Source organism: Eubalaena glacialis, chromosome X, assembly GCF_028564815.1.
Source record: "Eubalaena glacialis isolate mEubGla1 chromosome X, mEubGla1.1.hap2.+ XY, whole genome shotgun sequence".
Lineage (NCBI taxonomy): Eukaryota > Metazoa > Chordata > Mammalia > Artiodactyla > Balaenidae > Eubalaena > Eubalaena glacialis.
In genome coordinates this window covers 75,288,709-75,311,726 of record NC_083736.1, presented here as the reverse complement: position 1 = coordinate 75,311,726, position 23,018 = coordinate 75,288,709, and positions in this window count along the sequence as shown.

Genomic DNA, 23,018 nt, shown 5'->3' with positions numbered 1-23,018 from the left:
CATGTTAATAAATTTGACATTTGGAGAATATTTGTTCACTTAATTACATAAATATCTAAATATTGATACATTTCATTATACAATATCTAAAAATCATAATCTTTAACTTCACCACCCATGTCATAAGAACAATTTTAAGTATTGAGAGGCTGCCAAACTCATGGTGGCAGATGTAAGTTTTCAAAAATATAAATTTTGCTTAAAAGAAAATTGCAAATTTTAGCATTGGCAACAAATAATGTCATTTTTTTTCATTGAAGTAACTCTCACTTCCTTTATTTTTGAGAAAATATATGCCAAATACTCAGGTCTAAATAACCAAACTTTGTCTGTCAGTCATTATTTCAAGTAAAAATGTTTTTATCTTGAAAAATGACTAGCAGATTGTACCTCAAAAAAACAGACAACTCTTTTTCCTGGAGACATCCATCATACTTCAGTATACAACAAAAATGTTTTATGTATATTTGCCATGTTATCACAAAAATTATCAAAAAGTTGTGTATTCAAGGATTAAAATTTAATAAAACTAATAGTCTTTACTATTTCATCAAGGGTGTTTTTAAGTAAAACCAGCTTTTTTAACCTGCAACTGTGTGGCAATGAATAATACAAAAACTACTAGCAATTTGATGTCACTACTTTGATTTTTGTTAAGGACCCAGTACTTTTAACTCCCCATTACTTTTGCACCATCTGTGCAAATGTCCACACAGTAAAAAAGACAGTCTAAACTTAATATTTTTATAGAATTAATTTAATGTCACAGACTCCATGAAAGGGTCTTAGACATCCCAAGCTTCCTTGAAACATTCTTTGAAAAGCACATTTGGGGGTATAGAAAATGGGACAATTTGTGTGAGTTAGTGTGGTTGGGGAGGACTTCATAGGGAAAGTATGATTTAAGCTGGAGCCATAAAGATTGAGATTTGGTATGGGCCAAGATGTTCAGGATGTTTAGGTATATGGGAGAAAAAAATAAAAGGTCTGGTGTAAGATTACAGAGTAGAAGAATCATAGAGATAATCTAACTGTATAAGATGGGATATGAGTATAGAATCAGGCAGCCTGAAAATGACTCCTAAGAAGATAAACAAGTGAGAACCTTTGAAGGTAAAGTGAAATATTAACAACTAGTGGAAATAAAATGCTCAGTAAAATTAGGACCCTTCGTTGTTTATAAAAACTATTAATTAGCACTTTCCAAAACCTTATTACAAATTAGGTGGAAACACAAACATGGGTTTATTAAATGGGAAGCATATTTACAGATAGCAAACCAGCCATACATAGAAACATCATTTTAGCAGTTTCAGTTATTGAATTTTTTCTTATTTAATTCAATCATTCATTCAATCTTCTAAGAATCATGTTTGAAAGAAAACAAGCAAGAGCTTTGATAACTTTCCTGGATCGAGTGTAGAAGCCCATATGTTTTTTCTTAACTGATTTTGTTTGCCTATAAAGTTTTAGAGGCAAGCAATATTTGCAAGCAAACTACATGGAAAATACAGTTGCATCATTGTTTTATGGCTGTCAGTCAAATAACAATTTAGACTTATTCCTCCTCCCACCCCAACAAATGAATTGACAAGTTGATTAAATTGAATGAATTGGCTGGTTGTTTTCGTTCCTTGGTGATTATCATTGGTCTCCTTCCCTTTCCCTTTCCCATTCCACAATTAAACACAGCTAAAATTTTTATAGCAGAAAAAATAGCCCCCAAGAACTTAAGGTTTTATTTAATACTTTGATTTTTCTTTGTTGATTTGTTTTAAACTCCCAGTGGGTTTGAGTGTTTGAAAAGATTTCTATTTTTATTAAAAAGAAGAAAAAGGTCTTTGTAAATGTCCCTGTGAACACACGTGTGTGTGTGTATGTGTGGTTATAATGTGTGCACATCTTCTCTTCTTTCAGGCATATAATATTTTAATAACATGATTGAATGGATATCAGAAACAAATGTAAATGAGCCAAATTAATAACTTTTTTGAATAGGAGTAATGTAATTAATTTGTTTGGGGGTCTCAGAAAGGTCTGAGATCCCTCAATGCTGAACATCACTACAAAAACAAACAATACAACAAAATCTTATCCAGAAATAGTCAGTTAAATATTTTAAAGTGAAAATCCATTTATTTTAAAATTAAAAATGAATTTTTTCTTTTTACAAAAGCAGTGCCTATTCATTATGGAATTCTTGGGCCATTTCTACTGAGTATTTTGAAGCTATTTTTTGGAAGGAAGGCACTCTTTTCAGTAATATTGCAGATTTGAGAGCGCCTATCCATTCTAACAGGTTCAGTGTTCACGTACCCCTGTCAGTGTTTATTAAAACTTCAATTCACTATCATCCAACTAAGTAGAATATGTTGCTAACATAGGGTTGTCAGATTTAGCAAATTAAATGCAGGATGTCCAGCTAAATTAGCTAATTTTTTAGTATAAGTATGCCTCAAATATTGTCCTGTATTTTAACTTTCAGTTGTATAGCCTGAACTTTAATGTTATTCTCTGCTTTTCAGAGAAAGAAAAGTGACAATCAAAACAAATCCTTATTAGGAAATTAATAAAACACAAAACAAACACAAACAACCACATTCTAGACCTTAGAACACATCTAGCTTGCTCTCCCATACTTACTAGTGTATCCTGGCCCAAATGGTGAGAGGTAGATCCTTATTAAAGTGGAGACAGTTAGAACCCAGTGGGTTTTGTAGTCAGACAGACCTGTCTGCCGCCAATTCTCAACTTTCAATTCCTTGTCTGTAAATTTGGGTAATATCTACGAAAAATGATTGTTGTGAAAATTAAATGAGATAACATGTGTAAAGTGTCAGGCATGTATTTATCTGGCTGCTTCTTCAGACAAGTAAAAGATTAAATTATATTTACCGAACTGATGAGGCAAAATCCTGGAACTAGTACATTTCAGACTTTGCTTTTACTTTTATTAGGAAAAATTTCAAATACATCAAAGGTAGAAAGAATAGCAATAACTATATCCCATGTACTTAATACCCAGTTTCAATAATTACCAGCATTTTGCCATTTTCATCATCTCTCATTTTTCTTCCTGGAGACTTCTAAAGTATATCTCAGACATAATATACTTTTACCCATACATACTTCAATATGTATTAGAAAGGTATTTGACAATAAAGACTACCTCCTTTTCCAAAAATTAGCTGGAAATTGAAATCACTTCCCCCACTATTTGACCCTTCCTGTTAATTGGTGTACCTTGTAAATTAAATGTCTAAAAGAAGTTGGTATATAGATACCTAGATTATAGCACTCCAGAATGGAATTATAGATAATAAAAACACAAAGAGACAAGCCTTCACTACCAAACAATTAAAAACAGTTTCACAGAAATAAATAAAATTATTAGGAAACGGGAAATTTTTATTTGCCGTTGCAATCGTATTTTTGCATCAGTGGGATGAGATTATGTACTTGAAATTAACTGAAGGCTGCTATTGGATATACTTTACATTTGAAAGCCTGCAGGTCTTAAGGTGATTTGAAACCTAGATAGTAATAAATGAACTAAGCCCCTCTGAAAAGAATTATGTAGGATTATTCTTCTAACAACCCAATTCTTTTATCTTCCCTATCTGTGTAAACATTAAAGTTAAATGCACCATTACTGACACATAATATTTAAAGCAAGCATTTTCATAATGGTAAAGTAAAAGTGAAAAGCCCAAATGAAGAATAGAATATACATATGTATAAGCCCTCTACTTCTACGTGTATTGACAACTGGGTGAATTTTAGCCAGTATTAACTCACTGAAAATTTTATAAATTCCAGTGGGGATAGAGTAGAAAATGGGAAGAGATGGAGAGTCGAAAGACCTGGAATACATCTTCAAGTTCTACCACTAACTAACTAGATAGCATGACTAAGGATGATGTGCGATGAATGCTCTCCACTGTAAAGGTGCCATATACAACACACTGATTTTACTGCTATATACATCTATTTTTTCATATGAGAAAGTATCTCATAGCTTTATTGAAATAACAAATCTGTCAAGTGAATTGGAGGTTGCTGTGGTAACTGTTTCCCACCTAACAGTGGAATACGTATATGGAAATATGCATACAAGTTGAAGGTATTAATGCCTGAGGGCAGCATGAAAACCCACTGTCTATTTCAGCCTCTATTTTCAGGATTTTTGCAGTTTTACTCAAATAAGGTTGCAGTCAAATACTTCCTCTTTCCTCCCTTCTTTCATCTAACTCTGTGTGGGGTTGTGCACCCTTCTGACCTCCAGAGGTAAGGTGATAATGGAGAAGGGCAGGGGGAGAAAAAGATTGATGAATTTTCTGAATCGGCCTAACTGAAAAACAAAGCTAGCTACATTTTGTCCTTCCTGGTAAACATTCCTTGAACAGAGTGGGGTTAGAGATATTTTTCCTTTTAAAATCAATGAGCGCTTTGTACTTTAACTAGAAATTTGTTAGCCTCTAAATTCAATAGGTTTGCATCACTAACATGAGCCAAACCATTCCAGTCTGTTCAAATACTTTTGATTTTGGCATCTGAGCAGAACTTTGTTGGGATATATGTTCTGTACATGCAGGTTTTATTGAACTGGAAACTGGTCCAAATGGCAACGGATGTCTTCTGTACAACTAGTTTCCAGTTTCAAATTCAATATCTCACATACTAACTACAATCAGTGTTTTATTTAAATATGTAAATTTCTTAAATTTACAACGGTTAATTTTAGGAATGGAGCCTTTATTGAACCTTTTTTCCTACTTGCCTCTCCGCTCTATTTTAAAATTCTCTTCTGAAGTTCCCCCCCACCACCACCATAGTGCTTGCATTTTACAAAGTAATTCATGTACGCAGTTAAAAAGAGAAGCCTTTAACAGCTAATCTGCATTTTTGTTTCAGCACAATATCGATCTGACAGTAATAGTTTGCATAAGGTGTACTTTTTGCTGGGTGGAACAAAGAGTAATAAATTAGTTTTGAACTTTTATGATCTTGTATTATAAAGAGTCTACAACAAGCCCTGTATTCAAATCAATTGTCAAAGTGAAGAAGGATTAATAACTGTTGCACCATATAACCTTTTATATAACTATAGCCTGAGGAAGGCACACTTTAAAATCTACTACGTGAGTTCATTATTGTAATTCTTAACAGAAGACCCTTGCCATTACAGAAAAAATAAGCAAAAGCAAAAATAAATAAATAAATAACCAACTGCTTAGTTTATAGATTTGTTTATAGAATTTTTTTTAATAGAAGATCTCTATTTTTCCTTTACATGATTGGGAGATGAAGTTGAAAGCAGGTCCAGGGAAGAAAACTATCAAAAATAATTTTATATTAAAAGACAAATTAAGTAGCAGAGATGTTGCTTTTCAGGAGACATCACATTAGACTGTATTGTATTTGTGTTGGTTTATTATTGATGAGGTGTCTTTTGTCTGAAAATCTTGAAAATTTCTATACATGTAGTAATTTTCATGGGCCACAGGGCCATAGGTAGGTGAGCCAGAACCAATATTGTTATTTTCCAGAGAAAGAGACTGATTCACAAACTGGTTTAGTGACTCCCCCAAGATAGTTACCCAGCCTTGTGATTCTTTTCTATATTTTAGTAGCTGAATGAAAAAGAAAACCCAGATCTTCAGACTCCTGTGTTAAACCACTTCCCTGTTGCTAAGAATGTTTGCACAATAAAGTCAGAAGAGATCTCTTTTAATGCCAGAGACCACTAGATTATGATTCAACATAGAAAAAGTAAGGAGGCTCTTTATTTCAAACTGTTCAAAATTTTCAAATTTACAGCAGCTTAAACCATGTGAGAATCGGAGAGCCCCCTTGAGACCCTTTGGCCTAAAGTAATACAGGGACAGGACAACAGTCTAAGATGGACTTCAGAACCGACTTCATGGTAAGGAGAGAGAACTTAAGTTAGGAAACAAACTCCACACCCTAACCAGCTGTGAGACTTTGGACAATTCCCTTCCTCTTTCTGCTCTTAGTTTTCCTATCTTGAATAGGGGGAAGTAAGACTAGAATTAATGATTCTTTGTGGAGGTGGGGCAGTGTAGTTACAAAAAGTTTTAAACTGTGATGAAAACTCAGGACCCCCCTCACCAGAAAATGGCAGTCATAGAGCCACCCTCACCGACACACACATTAATACATCATTTTACCTACAGTTTGAGGAGATTTGTGTACCCCTAAAGCTCTTACACAGACTCCAATTTAAGAACTCTGCAGCAAATATTCTTTCAGCTCTAACAAAATTTGATTCTATGTTTTTCTAATTCAATTAAGTACAATTTATTTATGCATACTGCATACTAATGAAGATGACTACCCAGTCAAAATATTTAAAACCTGGGACAGGCAAGGCTATTCCTCAGGATTATTATTCCCTTTGATGGTCTCATGTTCTTATGTCCAGGCTAGGGACTTCAAGCTTTTTAAGAACCTATAAACATGCTCAGAACCTGAAAAAAAAATCTGTTAGTTTTAAAATATGGAAAGAAAATGGCAATATCAAAATTTAAACACTTGTTTAGATTTCTAGATAATATAACACATCAACTAGTTAATTGTCACTCAATTCTTAAATAATTATATATAAAATTAATGAAGCTTAAATCACAACATATTTTTCTTAATAAAACTCAAAATTATAATATTAATAAAATTCTTTAGACTTTTATCAATAAGTATATTTAATATACAGTTCGATATATTTTAATATTTTTGATATGATGTGGAAGAGGGCTTCCAAATCTAAGAGTATATAAGGCCTAAAAAAGTCTCAAAACAGTTCTTGTCTGAGACATACTCTCCAGTTTTCTGCAAGGAAGTAGCGTTTTGTATCAGGGCCATAAGATTCACATATACCAGGACCCTATCCTGAAAACACTTTTTTTTTTTTTTAATGAGAAAGTAGAAAGCAGTTTCAAGCGTAGGAAAACAGTGAATCTTAGGCTCTGGATCCTGAAATTGGGGGTGGGGGAGAGGGGATTGAACACTACCTAAAGTGCAAGTGGAGAGGAGAGAAAACAGGAAACTAGTACTGTTTTAGAATTTTAATGTTGGCTGAAGTAGTTTCTGGTTTCTTTAAGGTGTTTGAGTGTATATTTTTTTTTATTTTTAAAACCTTTATTATAAAATCATTTCAACATACAAAAAAGCTGAAAGAATCATATAATGAACTCCATATCCTCACTACTGATTTATTAATATTTTGCCATATTTGTTTCATCTACTTTTGTGAATTATTTTAATTTTAGACATAATGATATTTTACCCATATGCATCTCTGAAAAATAAAGGCATTTTTCTAAATCACCAAACTATCATTATCACACTTATTAATGGACTATAATTCCTAGATATAATTTCATTTCTAGTCTGTATTCCAAGTCCCCTATTGTCAACAAAATGTCTTTTAAAGCTGACTAAAATCAGGATCCAATCAAACATCATACATAATTTTTCTAATCTAACAGAATCCCCTTTTTTTTTCTTTACAAGCTTGAACTGTTAAATAGATATAGATCTCGGTTATACAGAATATTTGATCTTCTGAATTTAGTTATTTCCTGTCTTGTGGTATTTAATTCATTCCTCACATCCCTGTATTTCCAGTAAACTGAAAGTTAGGTTTAAAGGCTGGATTTTTGGCAAGTATGTTGCATAGATGCTGCTGCATACTTCTTATTGCATTTTATCAAAAGGCATATACTGTCTGGTTGTTCCACTATTAGTGATGGTGAGTGATTGCTGGTTAGAGTGGAAACAACTTGGTCCCTCCATTGTAAAGTTTTATTTTCTCTCTTGCAACTAGCAAGTAGAATACATTTGACCATGCAAGCTTTAAAACATGAAAGTGAGAGTAAGGATAAGAAGTGTAATAGAACGACACCAGAATGTTTTATTACCCTCTTAATTCTTTTCAAAGACTCTTTTTCATTTTTGGTGCTTAAGGTTGTCCTTTCTCCTTTCCTATATCCTAGCTTTCTCTATAAAATATTGGCAAGTTGCTGGTGATATATTGTTCTAGAAATGAGTTTATAAAGAAAATTTAAATATTTTCTCTTAATTACGGTAATAAATAATAGGAAATTACCTAAAAATCCATTTTGTTAGGCAACTGTTTTAATAGAGAACAGTGATTTTCATGACCATGATGTAGGACAGAAAATATTTTGGAAAAAGTTTTAAAACAAGTTTTTGTTGTTGTTTACCACTTTTCATTTCACAGTATACTATTAAATTCTATAAAAGCTTATACATTTTTTCCAGCTCAGTTGTAGCAAAGCCCTTTTATGATTACAATAATGGCCTTCCTCTCCTTATATTTATGTATCATTTGCACTGATTTCAGTGACCTAGGAAGAATTGCTAAAACTGCAGAACTATGTAGTTTAGGTCTGTTTTCAGTGAACTGAGTTGCCTTACCAATTGAATAATCACAACCAGTTGTTATATTTAATGGGACATAATTTCATTTTTATAACAAACATCTGTGAAAAATCAGAAAAAAATCGCTTCCGAGGAATTCTTTTTGATGACTGATTTTTTATAAACGCACCTGCTTGACTGAAGAATTTAAGTGCAGAAACAAAAGAATCTGAGATTGCCTTAAGGAGTGAGGTCAGGTGAAGGTTAATCAAAGGAAGTGACAATGAAATGGCATTCATAGCTTTTGGTAAATTTTTAATCATTACATACACAAACACACATTCGAGCGTGTGCCTCTGGGCATGCATGCTCACACACACAGCATTGAAACTTAGGTTACATAGATACAGTCTTATAAAATTAGATGACTTTTATTTTATTCTTATGATTTGGATTTCTGCCTGTATTTCTGCTTCAAACTAGAATTTTTTAATTTAAAAATTAGGTAGATTAGATTAGTTATGAGGTGTAGAGGTATTCAAATTACTTTTTTGGCTTGGAATCGGGATGAATTTTAGGAGAACATTGAAACAGAATATTTTACATATTTAGAATTTGTAGGGAATATTAAAAGGAAAATATGCTGAATTTTTAGAATAAAATAATTAGGTCCAGAAAAAAAATTTAGAAATAGACAATGAAGATTTTCTACACACACTTAGCTGGAAACTGAGGATTTGAGCAGAAATGTCTTTTATTATGTCAGCTTATTATACTTATGAATGGTTTATTCCCAAAAGAGGGAAATTCCTTATTAAGAAATCCTTCAAGTAGATTGTTAGGTACATTCTCAAATAATATTGCAGTGGTTAAGAATGTCCAATTAAATTTTAATTCACCATCATTTTACTCTTTTTCACTCTACTTTTTCTAGATAAAATATAAAATAAAAATGAAATGAATAAACAAACTAAAAAAGATGTTTTAATATTGAAGAGCTTCCTCCTTTAAAAAAAAATCTGTTAACTACATTTAGTTTCTTCAACAATCACTTGGTACTACTTTGACTTAACAGGATGGAATCAACTTTTAGTAACTATGTCACCGCCTAAGACAACTGCCTCAAAGTAAGACAGCATTTTTTCTTTTCATTTGACTATATGCAATTAATGTTGCAAGGCATACCTCGGAGATATTGTAGGTTGAGTTCCAGACCACCACAATAAAGAGGATATTGCAATAAAGTGAGTCACACTTTTTTTTTTCCCCAGTGCATATAAAGGTTATGCTTGCACTAGAGTGTAGTCTAGTAAGTATGCAATAACTAAAAAAAAGTACACACCTTAATTTTAAAATATTTTATTGCTAAAAAATGTTAACCCTCATCTGAGCTTTCAATGAGTCATAATGTTTTTGCAGTAGTAACATCAAAGATCACTGATCATAGATTACCATAACAAACATAATAATAATGTAAAAGCTTTGAAATATTGTGAGAATTACCAAAATGTGACACGGAAATGCGAAGTGAGCAAATGCTGCTGGAAAAAATGCGCCGATAGTCTTGCTTGACACAGGTTGCCACAAATCTTCAATTTGTAAAAAACACAGTATCTTCGAAGTACAATAAAGCAAAGTGTAATAAAACAAGGTGCGTCTGTATTTAGAGATTTTGTGGTTGTGGGGCAAGGACTTTTTTCTATTCCTATTTTCACCAAATATATTACCCCAGAAGAGGAAGAAGAGGCTAAATTTCCACTTCATTGATAATTACCGACAAAAAATAAGTCTTTTCCCACTCTCTAAAAGTGTTAGATCACCAACAGTTATCACATTAGTTTTCTAATAAGATCTTCTGAAGATGTTTTTCTTGTATTAACGCGGATAACTGCAAGGCAGTCTATCTGAAGACACATTGGTGGGTCTTTGCACACTTAATCTGAATGGATTACAAGGAACAGAAAGCCTTTCATGTGAAGCAAAACTGATGAATTTTATACCTCAGTGGACCTGCAAAAGTATAAAAATGAATAAAATGGGTGTTTCTACTGTAACTTTGCCAAGTTTCTTCCTCTGTAAAAGTCTGTTTTTCTCTTCTGAATTTTCCCCCTTGTGACAGAAAACAAAACTAGTGACATGTACAGCATAAAAGTAACTAGTGTATTTTAACATATCTAGAATCTGTATTTTCCCCATATAAAATCCTTTGGTATGTCACCTGGAGGATGCTGCCAAAAATAGAGTGTTATGACAAAATGGGGATTTTTAAAGAATTTTAAGACACCAGAAGAACTGAGTATTTATTAACCTAATTAAACAGTCTATCAATTTAGTGATAACAAAAAAAATCAAACCAACCACCCAGGAAAAATGTCCAGCTGTTAGTCTTGCTTCTAACATGGCTCTATTACTCATTTTTCTTCTATTTTTTGGTGAGAAATTAAACACTCTCTTACACTTAGACAAAGAGAAAAGACATTGTTTAGAATATCTGGATATTTAGAACTACCGGGATTACAGAAGGGAAGGTTAGTCAAAAAGGAGGCTAAGAAAATAATCTGAGAGTACCTTATGCTTATTTATGGTAAGTGCTTATAATTTAGGCTGGTTCTATGGAATTATGGATGACTCAAAGTGAAACTAAAAAATAGACAGGCAGGTCTTATTTGATGGCCAATAATTTAATGTAGTCTGAGGAGTGGTTTCATTATTTATAGATCTTTAATTGTTTAATCCCTAAATGAAAATGCATAATGTACCTAAAGAAAATGAACAAGTCTTATAATCTCTTAGTTTGTTTCATTACCTATATTGTAATGAATATATTATAGAGCAAATAATATATATTTACTTCATAAGGTTATTGTGTTAGAATGTAAAGAAAGAATTTTAAGTCTTATCTGATTGGGAGCCTTTGTATATGTACACCATAACGTGGTAAATTGAAGCAATTGTCCAGAGAACCTAGGTAGAAAGCTCCCTTTAGTCTTAGATGATTTTAAAGGAAATGCTTGTTGTGACTTGAGCCAGCTTTACATTTACCTTTCTTTTTTATGCATATTCTATCAGAAATAAATTTTTACTCCCATATAAAAACTTTCAAAGCTGAAAAACACATTTTTATTTAAACTTTTTAATATTTAAAGCTGTGAAATTTCCTCTTTTTCCTGGTAGTGCTTAATAGGGCTCATCATAGTCTGAAAAAAAAGATATAGCAAATGTTTCCTTCTCTGTAAAGTGAAGGTAATAACCTCCCTCTCATAAAACTGTTGTGAGGATCAAGTACCATAATATATGAATATGCTTTACAGACAAAAATATGCTATACAAATGTTAATGGTTTTCACCTTCTATTTATGCTGGTTTTTGTACCCAGGGAGTTTGTCAGCAGAGCTTGCACTTTGAAAGAAGTTTCCTAGTCCTGGGCCTGAGTTTGCACTGAACCAGTCACACTAACTTGGTTTTTCTTGTGACAAATTTAGGTGTTTGCCTTTGGTTCACTAAGATGATAGTTGCAATTTATGTTACTGAAGAGAAGTTAGGTTAATTGGCCCTCGTAGAGATAAGAGTTGTCACCATAGTCTCATTAATGTCATGATTTAGTCAACAGAGCGAACTGGCCACAGACTAAATGACAGAATGACTAACTTCCCATTACATGATTTTCCCACACTCTCTGCCTCTTCACATTTACATTTTTACTACATTAACAAACAGAAATATATTTATGTTCCTAAATATTCTTCAGATTTTAAGAAGACTGAAAGTGAAATTTGTTGTATAGAAAGTGGTTGCAATCTTGTTTGAAACTTAACAAAAATGTTTAGATTTATAGACTTGTCAGTGTTTTAATATATGCACCTCCCAAGTTTTACCCAGCTGGAAGGAGGAATCCCTGATGAATTTTCATACCTTCTGGAGAGCTAATGACAATATTTGTTGGTGTGGAGATTCTTTTGGGAACTCTCCAAGAAGAAACTCTTCTCCTTGAGCTGGTGAAATTTGAGGAACTACTTCAAACAGCAAGACTGTTGTCAAAAGAAACAGATGGTGCAGTATCTGAGGTCATTTCTTACAGTATCTAAAATTAATTTACAGTAAAATATCTACCTAACTAGGGGCTAATTTCTTTTAAGAATTTCTGAACTGGAAAATGAGCTCACCAGCTTCCTGCTTCAAATTTCTCTTTGTAGAACTGATCAAGCGGAAGGATGGGTATTATCTGCAATGTAGATCTGGAAAAAGAACATTAACAATAATGGCATTTCTTCATGGTGCTCATTTAGAAATATGAGTGTAGCCAGAGTGTATAGATAGAAGATGCCTTCACTTACAACCCATCTGTCCTCAATGGGGTCATCAGAAGGTCAGATGTTGTGCCACTTTGGGCCATTTAGCAAAAACTAAAGCCTTTATTCCAACCTCTAGACCTTCTTTTGTTTTCTTGGAGATTGGTTTCCCCTTGGCAACAGTCCAAAGTGCTAATTCCTTGGGTCGAAGGCTTTTAAAATGGAAAATAAAAATCCCTGTTGACTCCCAGTGACTGATTAATTTGCTACTAGAGGTAGGTGAGGGACAAGAAAAGCTGCCATTTTTTTCCCAAAGAAGAAAGAAACAATGGGACACCTAGGTTGCAGAACTGATTGCAATTAATATATGTTTTAAGGAACTTGAGAGAGAAAGAGAGAACAAATATGTGTAGAATATGTAATAGGGGATATCTTCAAATTTACAATTTATTTTCCTAATATTAAATAATAGAATTTTTTATGTTTATCATCATGCTGTTCTTTGACTCATATTACAAACACTGGAAGCATTTATGTTTTTCATTTTTGCTTTCTGAACTCCTGCAGAGATGTGTTGTGACTGGGAAAAAGTTACTCCCCACACACTAATGGTACATAATATCTCAGTAATGCAAAACAAGTATGGCAACTATGTGACTAGGAGTTTTTGGTAGCACCATTCACTATTAAAAATTCTTACTTGACATGTAGGTTGAAATGAATGGGTTCAGCACTAATGAAGGATATAGTCTAGTCAAGTACTTGACTGATTTTGAATTTTTTAATAGTTTTTGTTGCCTATCAATGATGCATAGGTAAATGATGCTCCAAGACTGAATAGGGTGCTATAAGAGATGAAAGGGCCCTTAAAGACCATATAGTCCAAACTGCTTTTAGGGATAGAAAACTGAGACCCAATAAAAGTAGATATCTCATTAAAGACAAAGAGGTAATTGATACGTAGTTTTCCCAGACCTGTGTTCCTTCCACTATACTATGCAGGTTTATATAGGTCAACCCCCTGTGTTATCTTTAGCCACTTGACACCCTTAGCCCTTATTGGTCAGTTTGGTTGTGTGGATAAATCATATGGAAGTTAAAAAATTTGTAGTTCAAAGTAATATTTTTTTTTCTTCATATGAAAACAGTCTCTGTTCTACAGAGTCAGAGAATGTTAGAACTGGAAACGTCCTGGCCTTACCAGTATAGGAATCTATTTTTCAGCATCCTTAACAAGAAGTTACTGAGCTTCTGCTTGGATACCTTCAAAATGAGGAACTCATTTATTTTTTATAAGGCAGCCTAATTTATTATCTGATAACATTGTTTAAAATGTGCTTTAAGGGGCTTCCCTGGTGGTGCAGTGGTTGAGAATCTGCCTGCCAATGCAGGGGACACAGGTTCGAGCCCTGGTCTGGGAAGAGTCCACATGCTGCGGAGCAACTGGGCCCGTGAGCCACAGCTACTGAGCCTGCGCGTCTGGAGCCTGTGATCCTCAACAAGAGAGGCCGCGATAGTGAGAGGCCCGTGCACCGCGATGAAGAGTGGCCCCCACTCGCCGCAACTAGAGAAAGCCCTCGCACAGAAACGAAGACCCAACACAGCCAAAAAATAAATAAATAAATTAATTAATTAAAAAAAATGTGCCTTAATATGAAAGTATTTGCCTCTTTGTTATTCACAACTATAGTTCTTTATTTTTCTTCCATATGACACCATATAGAACAAATTTAACTCCTATTTTACAAGATGGCATTTCAACACTTAGGAAAATACAATCATGCTCCCCCTGCCTTCCAATATCTCTTAATTCTTTATCTGAGAGCATTAACGGATCCTTTAGAATCCATTAAAGAAAATACAATCATGCTCCCCCTGCCTTCCAATATCTCTTAATTCTTTATCTGAGAGCATTAACGGATCCTTTAGAATCCATTAAATGGGCTCTTCCTACATGGTCTCCAGTGAGTCAACATTCCTCAAAAAATGAATCAAAAAGAGGAATAATGTTAGAGGGTTTTTTTTGTTTTGTTTTGTTTTGTTTTTTTCTGAGCAGTGCAGGATGAGGAAGGATAACTTTTTTCCAGACATACTTTTTTTCCTGCCTTGGACTATCATTATTTTGAGTGATTACTATGTGTCAAAAACTCCTATGCCCTTTACATGGATTACCTAAAATTTAATACTCAACACAACACTATGAGGTAGGTACTTTTATTATTCCCATTTCATAGATTAAGACACTGAGAACCTGAGATATTGAATAAGATGTTCACGTATTCGTAACTAATAGATGGCAGATTTGAACTCAAGCTTGCTTAATTCAAAAATGGGTATATAAACTTCTACTTTATGCTGACTCCCATACCACCTGAGTGATTTATTTGTCTTCTCTTCTATTGTTGGCTCCTTTTAATCTTGTGCATAATCTTGAGGTCTTCTATTTTACACAAATAACAATTAAATTTAGTCTGTACTTGCACAACTGACTTTTAATCAGTCTTTAGTAGAGAACTTACATCTTTCCTGTTCATTTTCCAACTTGTTAGTCTTGGTCTAAGCTTCTAGATTTTTGAACACTGCTTCATCTCTTAGATTTTTTTCATCCATTGAGTTGAACAACAAGCCATTAATATCTTTGTTTAAATTATCTATAAATATTGAACAGGACAGGGAATTTCTTCCATGGTATATGGATTCATTAACTCATATTCTTTGTAGGATTGTTCAACCAGGTGCAACCTCACCTAATAGTACTGTCATATAACTTATGTTTTCCATCTTGTTCACAAGAATATTGTGGAAAACTATCAAAGACCTTGCTAAAATAAAGCTACATTGTAGCTACAGCATCCTCCAACTGATTCAACAACCATTTTTTGAGCATTTACTAGACAACAATGGGATACAAAGATGACTACTGACCTTAAAGCCCCTACAGGCTAATAAAAAAACTATAATATGATTGACTTTAATGCACAGTAAACAGTGTTTAAAAAGAGGTTTAAGTAATAGAGTTGGATGGGTCAATGGAAGGAAGGGTTGGTTCCAGTTTGTGAAGAGAAAGGTGATGATTACTAATTTACAGACTCTTCAAAAAGGGAGATTTGCTTAATTTGGCAGGATTACCTATTAGTGAACCCATGCTAAATCTTGGTGATCACTTCAACCTGAGTTAGAAAGCTTAAACCTTAGATGTACTTTTCTGTTGGAACCACTTGTTGGATATTTGATAATGTAATCTAGAGTAAGTCGATTTGTCAGGCTTAATGCCTTGGAATTTAGAGAACTGATATTCTGTGCTCAAAAATATAAGTTCTCTCCATAAACTGGGGAGAATTGGCTACTTTAGGATTTCTCTTTTCCAGTAACCTCAGGGAGCATTTCCTTCTCCTTATGGGTTATTTACATCATAAGGGATCACTTTAACCAAACTCTACATTTTCCAATCTCACTTCCTCTCAGAACTCTATCGCTCCTCACAGGGGGGTCTGCCCTTTTGTTGTTCTGAATATTTTAAACACTTTAAAACAGACAGAACAGAACAATTTTAAAACCCAGCTACACAGTGCTTTCCTGAAACATGCATAAAATCTTTACAAATTAAGCCTGGGTCTGCATGATGCTAAAACATCTGCTCAATTCAGTCCTACTTGTTTTTTTGTTATACAGATATAGTGACCATATGCCCTAAATTTTCCAGAACAGTTCTAATTTCAAATATTGTGTCCCATTGTCCCTAAAATTACACTCATATCTATAGGATCATGTGTCCTGGTTCAAAGGTGAGAAATTATATTGGTAGACTTTATCAAATATTTTGAAAATCGATTGAATAACTTCAATAAGCCAGATGTTTTGGTGTACTATAGAAGAAGCCCAGATATCTTTAGAATCTGATAGCTGCTTTTCCTATTCATGCCCCTCTCCTTAACATAATGTGTTCTTTGAGAACTCATGAGCAAATCAAAAGCTAAAAAAATAATCTTGGCAACATTAAAGATTACTTAGTTCATTATATACAACAGGATGTAGATAAGGGTATAAACATATTTTTTGAGAAAAGATAATGGCAAAGGTACAGTAACATTTTAAGCATTTCTTAAGGTTCCACAAGGACAGTTCACTATATTGGGGCACATAAAATTTATTAATTTTTAAACATGTTCTCAACACTAAAGGTGCAATCATTTATCATCTCTGAGCCTCAATTTCCTCTTCTATAAAATGAGTATGATGCTAACAGTACTTATCCCATAGAGGCATTATAAAGACTAAATAAGATAATTATAAATTGCTAGCAATGATCCTGCTACACAGCAAGTGCTCTATGAATATTAGTGATTAATAGTATAACCAGAAAAATATCTTTGTTTAATTCAATAAAATGATACACTGAGGTAGAAAGGAGGGTGTAGAATTGAGCTGATAGAGAATAGGTAAATCTAGTGAGAGGAAAAGATCCAAATGAGATATGTCTTGAACAATGAATTAAAGGAAGGAAAATATAAATTTGGTGGATAGGTAGGAGGAAAGGGGAAGACCCGTACAAAAAGACAAAATTAACTGTGATGTGAAAACTGAAGCTTTATTTGTTACAATAGACAAAGCATTCTATTTAGTAATGTGGCATTTTGACAATCAAATGTTATAATTTAGGCTTCTCGTTGTTGTTGTTGTTCCAATTAGTCTTTTTTAGTCATTTATAGTAATAAGATTTAAAGGTTGAAATGATCAGCCATCTGAATCCACCCTTCCTACGGTCTCTCTTATATGGGAGACTCATATTCCCCTCTTATTTTTTTTCCAGTTCTCTCCTGTATCAAAATTGTATTTAAGACTGTGAACTTTGTTATCTTTGGGCTGTACAGTAGTTCCAATCTTTACATGTTTGATTGGTGATTCATCTGGATAAAGAATAATTATGCTAACAAATACCTTCTAGCATTTATTACATAACAATTCTTGGGCTGAGTGCTTTACACCAATTACCTAATTTAATCCTTAAAACACCCTATGAATAGGTAATATTATTATCCTCATTTTACAGATGAGAAAACAGAAGCACAAAGAAGATAAGCAAATAAGGCAAAGCCACACAGCTCTATTAAATGGTAGAAGTGGATTTTGAACTCAGACAGTTTGGCACTAGAGTCCATGATACTATAGTGCACTACTTAGTATTACAAAGTTTAGTAGCTGATGAGTAAAGTGACACACACAATAAATGCTTGATAAACATTTATTTAATCAATGAGAGAAAATGAATGAATTAATGTGGATGTGGGCTAAATTTGTAGGACAATCTGACCATGTTAGTATAGTAGTGAAGAAAAAAGCTGGGTAATTATCCTTTACACATAATCAGTGTAAAGGACCAGGCAAGAAAAATTGCTCACTTTTGACTCAGCAACACCTTCTTTTCCTGAGTTATTCTTATAATTCCCGAAACCACACAATAAGGATTTCCTAAAACAAAGTGAAAGGAAAAAGGGATAATTTCAGATTCATCTGATACCGAACTCAAGACCAATATTTCGCATTTCAAATTATTCCATAGGCCAGGGTAATCTAAACTTATTATTAAAGATGTCAGTATAACCACTGCCAAGGTAGACAAGGTGAAAAGAAAACTTGGAACTTAACATTTAACTTTCTGGGCTAATTCATGAGGTTGTTGTTTGGAAGCACTGCTGTATACTGCATAATTCAAGCTTTACCTCATAATATGTGTGTGTATTTCTTTTTGTTTATTTATCTGTACTGGATTGTCTAATTTGACAGTAGGCATTATTCCAGTTAGTTGGCTAATTTCCAAGTCTCTTTTTTCTTTTATAATGGATAGAATTAACCTTAATTTCTATTTCACATTGCCTGCGAGTAGACACAGAAATCATTCTGTTAGAGAAGAAAAAAGAAGTACCATATAGGAAAGGGATTTCCAGAAGGGTTCTCCTAGTTTCTGAGAAGATGGCATGGCTAACAGCAGTGTAATTAGAGTATCCATCATAAGGCAGCCAAGTTTCGTCATGGAAATTAGTAAGTTACTGCCACCTGGATACTTCGAGTTCAATATGGGATTGCTTCAGACAAGGGACTCTATATCTATCTATCTATCTATCTATCTATCTATCTATCTATCTATCTATCTATCTATCTATCTATCTGTCATCTTCATCATCATCATCATCACCTATTTATATATAGTAATAGATTCTCATCTTTAAAATAAGAGAAGAGAGAAATCTAAAATTTGGGTATTGTATTCCTCTTGTTTTATTTTAAAAAAGACAGCTAGGCATTATTTTATCAAATCAGTAAAAGATACATAGTTACATTTTGCTTCCCCTTTTCTCTGGCTTTTTTTGACGATAGATCAGACAATACTCTCTTGAGTTACTGTTCATTTGGAAAAAATAATAGATTTTCAGTTTCACTGCAGAAGAAAATTGAATATTCTCTTACTTTGCTGATTATGGTCTCAAAAACAAACTAGTAGCAAAATGTTCCTTTTTACTGAATTTGTTTTTGCATTAATAAATATTCCTTGAATGTTTGATGATGTACATAACACATCTAAGTACATTTAGAAATAATGACATTTTGAGAGATTTTCATGCTGTAATATGTCTTTCTATTCTTTTCTGTATTTGCAAATCTATATGTACACACTCTAAAGTGTATGTAAGCTCAGTGGCTTCAGATCTGAAACGATTTTTCTCAGTATAGCTGCATTAGCATTCAGCTGTGAGTATGTAAGATAATAGTATTAAAAGCAACCTTCCATTCTGTTGTCATGGATGCAGCACAACCCAATACTGGTAGCACGATACCACTAGTCTTTGTACAATCTCATTTTTATCAACCAAATTTATTTTCATTATATGCAAAATTCAATCTCTATACTTAAAGAAACAAAGACCTTGCTATTTATTTGATATTTGAAGTATTAAAATATTAGAATCAATTGATGATCTTTGAATGTGATAATATTTTAATGCCCTTTTTAAGCAAAGTATTTCTGTTATTATTGATTATAAAAATCAGAAAAAAATCATGAAAATATTGCTTTTTAATTATCAAGAGATTATTTTTTTCTTGATTGAATAGTGAGTCAGTATGTACTCATTCGTGGGTATGTATAAGTAATTTATGAAAACAGCATGTCAATTCTCCAAATTTGTAGGTCTTTTTACAAAATGTATGCATCAATTCTAAAGAACTTATTTAATCAGAATAAGTACACATCTCCTTGCTGTAACTCATCTTGATCGTTAAAATAATTGGTCACAAGAAAGTTTGCCCCAGTCTTGATGGCCATACCTGGGCCTTTAAAAACAATACTCAACTCTAGAGAATGTGGGAATTTTAGAATTTATAAAGAATTTAGTTTTTGTTATCAAATAACAAAAAGTATCCCTAAGGACAGGATAAACTAATCTGCAAATAGCCAAATCCATAGTTGGTTGCCTAGAAAGTGTAATGTCCAATAGGTGTTCTCCTTATTTGTCAGTATACATTTAGTTGTTCTTGTTTTGAGTAAAAAACTATTTTGTGAGTTTGTTTCATAAAAGAGGTCTATATTCTTTTTTCTTTTTCCAAAACAAGACAATTTGTGTTTCAACTTTAACAAACAAAGAAATCCTTATGTACTAAAGATAATATTTTCCTTCTTTGTTAATTTAATTAGGATAATCTGAATTTATATGCTATGAGAGCAAATTTTGATAAGATGCTCTAAGAGTTCTTCATAATAATTTTTCAATGATCTTTTTTATTTGACAGCCATTTTTCTGCATAATTTGAAAATACAGAATAATAATTTAGAATTTTAAAATAAATTCTGACATTTACTTTTGATATATTAATAATAAAATAATTTGATTATATATAATTGAATTTGTTTTTCAATAATTTGAACTATACAGGCTGACTTTTTTTGTTATGATTACCTTATTTACAAAGAGACACCTCAGATTATATATTGTTTACGCTGAGGGTGACTGGAAAGAGAAGAGTTTATGGGGTGGGGAAAATCTGTGCCCACTCATAATTAAACAACCATGAATACACATGCATCAGTCAGCAAAAGCAGGCATCAACATTATGGAGTGAAAATTAGAGTCAAAACACCCGAGTGTCTACTGTATCTGCCTGCTGTTAGACACTGAAGCATGGAGAACAGGATACACCTCTATGGATGGATAGCTTTCCTTATTAAAAAAACACAGTGGGAAGCACAGTAGGGGAACGTACTAAAACAAGGCTTTGTAGTAATTTCCTTGAAAGAAATTTCCCAAGATAGCAACTTGAAAGGCTTTATTCTTATGACTAGCTATAGAGTGCTCTTTGCATTAGGTGGTATTTAAAAATTCCATTAGTTTGCAACAGATCTGATAGAGTTTCCCAAACTCTTCTCTCTTATTTTTTCCTTATAAAATATTTGTTTTCCAGACTCATTAAAATGCACACATATTTGAGAGTCTGAATCCCTTTGAAAATTTTTCTCAATGATATATTAGCTATTTTCATTTTGAATAAAATCTTTGACTTAGAAACTGACATAATAACATCACTGGATGAAATGATGAACTTTTATGGCTGCATTTTCTGCTTCATTCATTTAATGTATCACATGTTTCATCAGGTGAATACTGAAGGCAGTGTGACATCCTTTTACTCCTTATAAACTGCATAGAAAGAAGACTTAAGTGCTATAAACTTATGTCACTCCAGAACTTTCATTCCTAATGGTTGAAAAGAAATATTTCAAGTGCCAATTCTGAATGTCTGCTCACGCCTTGAAATATTAGATTCTATTCTACTGTGGATTTTTTCCCTTTTACCTTAGATGTTACTTGTATTTTTGGAAATTTTTTTCTTTTGAATTTGAGTGTCTATTGTTTACATTGTCCATTAAATATATCTAAACAGTAGAGACTTTGAAAAATTACCATCTAAAATTATCAAAAGAAGATTTTGTGACTTGTGACCCATTGATGGAGCATTGAGTATCCTGTGAATATTTAATATTCCTTAAGTGGATCTCTCGTAATATGACCAAAGATTTCTAATATAATGAATCTATTTGCATACACCGTACTTTTAGATGAATGTTAAAATTTTGATTACTGTACACAGATTGAAAACTGATATAATTTGGAGTAAGTTAACCACAAGCAGGCTCAGGCACTTTGGATGCAAAAAGAAAATATACAATTTCATATGAAAATACTCATTCTATTCTTATTTATTAATTTTGGATTTACATAAAGCAAACATCAGGGATATGCTCTGAATTTCACATGATTCTTTCAGAAACATAAATATAGAACAGTAAATCTAACTTGCCTAGGTAGCGAACAACATATAGTGAAGCAGCAGATAGCAGTATACTTTCTTACCAACTTTGACTTCTAGACATTTTATTTTTATGTAGCCATTAGTAGAAACACTGTGAAATTGAATGTCCCCCTTTGAGTACAGATATTTTTAAAATACACACACAGAGAAAGCTATGTTGCAGAAGGTAGAGTTTTTTGGGGTTTTTTTAACCTTCATTTAGTAATGTAATTATGATCTGGAGGTATTTGCATTTTCCTTATAAAGACGAGCCACAAGAATATTTCCTAAGTATAAAATTAGAGAGGAAAACAAGTGAAAAAAAATTACTTACATGTTTTCATTTTAACACAAAGACATTTTTAATATGTTGATACTAATTCTGTAATTGGTACATACCAGAAAATTTTAATTCATTTTCGTTCATTTAGAGTAACATTTGTAAAATTTAGTTGTATCGTTTTGGCTTTTTTCATTATATTTGCTCATTTTTGCAGCAAATTTAATCTGCAACCTAATTTACCTACTATAAGAAAGAGTGTCTAAAGTGACAGGGTAATTATTTAAACTCTGTCTGCATTTTATCTATTTAATTATTTTGGTGGTCTGGAATTGTATTACAAAAACTTTCCTTTTTTACTGTGGGTATGTTCCTCAGTGTCAGAAAAGCTATTTCTAGTTTAAAGTAGAAGGGCTCAGATTTCAAAAAAAAAGAATGTTTAATGACACTTAAAATTGAATTGTCAATTTTATTGGGCACTTTATAATATGACACATTTAAAGATGTATATATTTAAATTATTACAAGTTGCTTTTTTATAGGTTTGAATAATTCTGAATTCTAAAAGAAGAATTAGGGGAAAGAGCTCATGAGATGATTACTTAGTAATAGGATTATTTCTTACCATACAACTCATACAACCTACCATTTTTAGTACTTTTATTTATGTAAACTTACAATATATATACACTTTGGTAGTTAAA